Below are 2,286 nucleotides of genomic sequence, written 5' to 3'. Positions count from 1 at the left end.
ACAATGTATGTGAATCAGAAGTGCATATACGGTAGGCCTAATTGAACTCTACAATATAACACTGTCTCTGTACGACTTACAAAATTCTACATACAGTATATTGTATTCCTACACAGACAATATTTGACTTGGAATCCTTGGAGAGACCCCATGAGTTCATCTTTGTCGATGAAGCAGGCTTCAATCTAACGAAGAGGAGAGGGAGTCAGGTGGCTGTAAGTCGCTCTGGATAAGAGCGTCTGCTAAATGACTAAATGTAAATGTAACCTGATATATAAACTTCTGGGGCAGGCGGCGGGTTCACAATTGACAACGCAGACACTGCGCTGGGTCACAATGACCCGGAGACAGCTCCAACTAGTGTTAACTAGTGATGTAACGTGATATACACACTTTGACAACGCAGACACTGCGGTGGGTCACAATGACCTGAGGGCAGCGCGAGTGTTCGTCCTAGTTTTAACTGTTGATACTATGTGATATACCCCTCCCCTACGTATCTACGTTTTTGTATTAGGAAGAGTCGCACCGACACGGCGTGGCAGGGTTAATGCAAAAATAATATTTATTTTTATTGTTATTAGGTAAAGGCATTGTGACCCACACGACGGTGGGTCACAATGACCCGAAGGTAGCACAAGGGGTATGTATAGGTATCGCAACACAACGGTGGGTCACAACGACCCGAAGGTAGCACAAGGGTTAAGAAGAGCCAAGTTAGCTACTTTAAATGATGTTATTCATCTAGTCTAGGTAACTTCAGTCATTTGAGGAGTGATGCGATGGTTCTGATAGCCGCACGTGTTAGCGACGAGAAACCTAAAACTATACGATCACGACTCATTTTCTGTTCTATTGTAAATGTGTTTTTGCTCATTCTTGTTTGGAGCCATGCCGGATGTCCCGAATAGCCACCCGGTCATCTTACTGCAACACACGAATGTCTGACAGAAATAAAGTGTCCTTCAAATCAAGTTCTGTGAGATGCCAGTGAACCACACAAAGCAAAAAGAGCATTTCTCCCCGTCAGGGAATTGAACCCTGGTCTCCCGCGTGACAGGCGGGGATACTGACCACTATACTAACGAGGACACGGTAGTCTGACTTGGAGCGCCGTGCTAGCTCAAGAGGTTACACGCGGCAAAGAGGCCAAATCAACTGAAAGCAAGGCCAACGACGGTCCACGCAAGAGCAGTGCATTGGCCGGGAATCGAACCCAGGCCTCCCGCGTGGCAGGCGAGAATTCTACCACTGAACCACCAATGCTTCCGTGACGGGCCAGACGTGACGTCACGTGCCAGAATGCCGTCACGCTAAGACGGGAGGCGAGAGGGTTGGAAAGGGTTACAAAAGGGTTACAAAAGCCAGAGAGATGCACAGTCTCTTTCGTGAGTCTTTCCGTCTGCCTCACGGTGGGGTTCCATGGTGTAACGGTCAGCACTCTGGACTCTGAATCCAGCAATCCGAGTTCAAATCTCGGTGGAACCTACAAGAGCTTTTGATCTGAGAACCCAAACCCGCCCTTGACAGCGGCTGCTTGGTTTCAACCTTCTTCTCAGGACACAGGGTTTGGGACCAATCATCGTCCTGTGAAGAACTGCTGGCAGATCCGGGCGTGGTTGAAGTCAGCCCCTGCTGGACAGATGGTTCCACGTGTCCCGCTTTTTTGTGCAAGTGTAACGCTGAAGAATACGCGTTGTTCAGTTATTGCTAAAGGGACATGTAAAACCATGCCCCCTAATAGTGTTACCATGGTGTTGGTGTGGGGACAGTGGGATGGGGGCTGCATTCGCCCATTCTTGTGTGGAGCGGTGCGGGGTGAACCCCCTTCTTGGGAGGTTCGGGATGAATCCCCTTTCATCAAGTTACAAACACAAATATTCGTATTTTTCATTTAATGTTGTTAAGAAGAGCCAAGTTAGCTACTTTAAATGATGTTATTCATCTAGTCTAGGTAACTTCAGTCATTTGAGGAGTGATGCGATGGTTCTGATAGCCGCACGTGTTAGCGACGAGAAACCTAAAACTATACGATCACGACTCATTTTCTGTTCTATTGTAAATGTGTTTTTGCTCATTCTTGTTTGGAGCCATGCCGGATGTCCCGAATAGCCACCCGGTCATCTTACTGCAACACACGAATGTCTGACAGAAATAAAGTGTCCTTCAAATCAAGTTCTGTGAGATGCCAGTGAACCACACTAAGCAAAAAGAGCATTTCTCCCCGTCAGGGAATTGAACCCTGGTCTCCCGCGTGACAGGCGGGGATACTGACCACTATACTAA

General features: G+C 47.5%; 1 non-coding gene across 1 annotated transcript; it reads left to right on the top strand.

The window, feature by feature from the left end:
* The first annotated feature begins 1,416 nt into the window (after nucleotides 1-1,416).
* trnaq-cug (transfer RNA glutamine (anticodon CUG)) lies at nucleotides 1,417-1,488 on the top strand. Its single transcript has one exon. It is a non-coding gene; the product is annotated as a tRNA-Gln (tRNA).
* The last annotated feature ends 798 nt before the right edge of the window (nucleotides 1,489-2,286 follow it).

This window comes from Osmerus mordax, chromosome 11, assembly GCF_038355195.1.
Source record: "Osmerus mordax isolate fOsmMor3 chromosome 11, fOsmMor3.pri, whole genome shotgun sequence".
NCBI classification, from domain to species: domain Eukaryota; kingdom Metazoa; phylum Chordata; class Actinopteri; order Osmeriformes; family Osmeridae; genus Osmerus; species Osmerus mordax.
The sequence above is the reverse complement of the archived record's forward strand: the minus strand, read 5'-3'. Positions and strand labels throughout refer to the sequence as shown.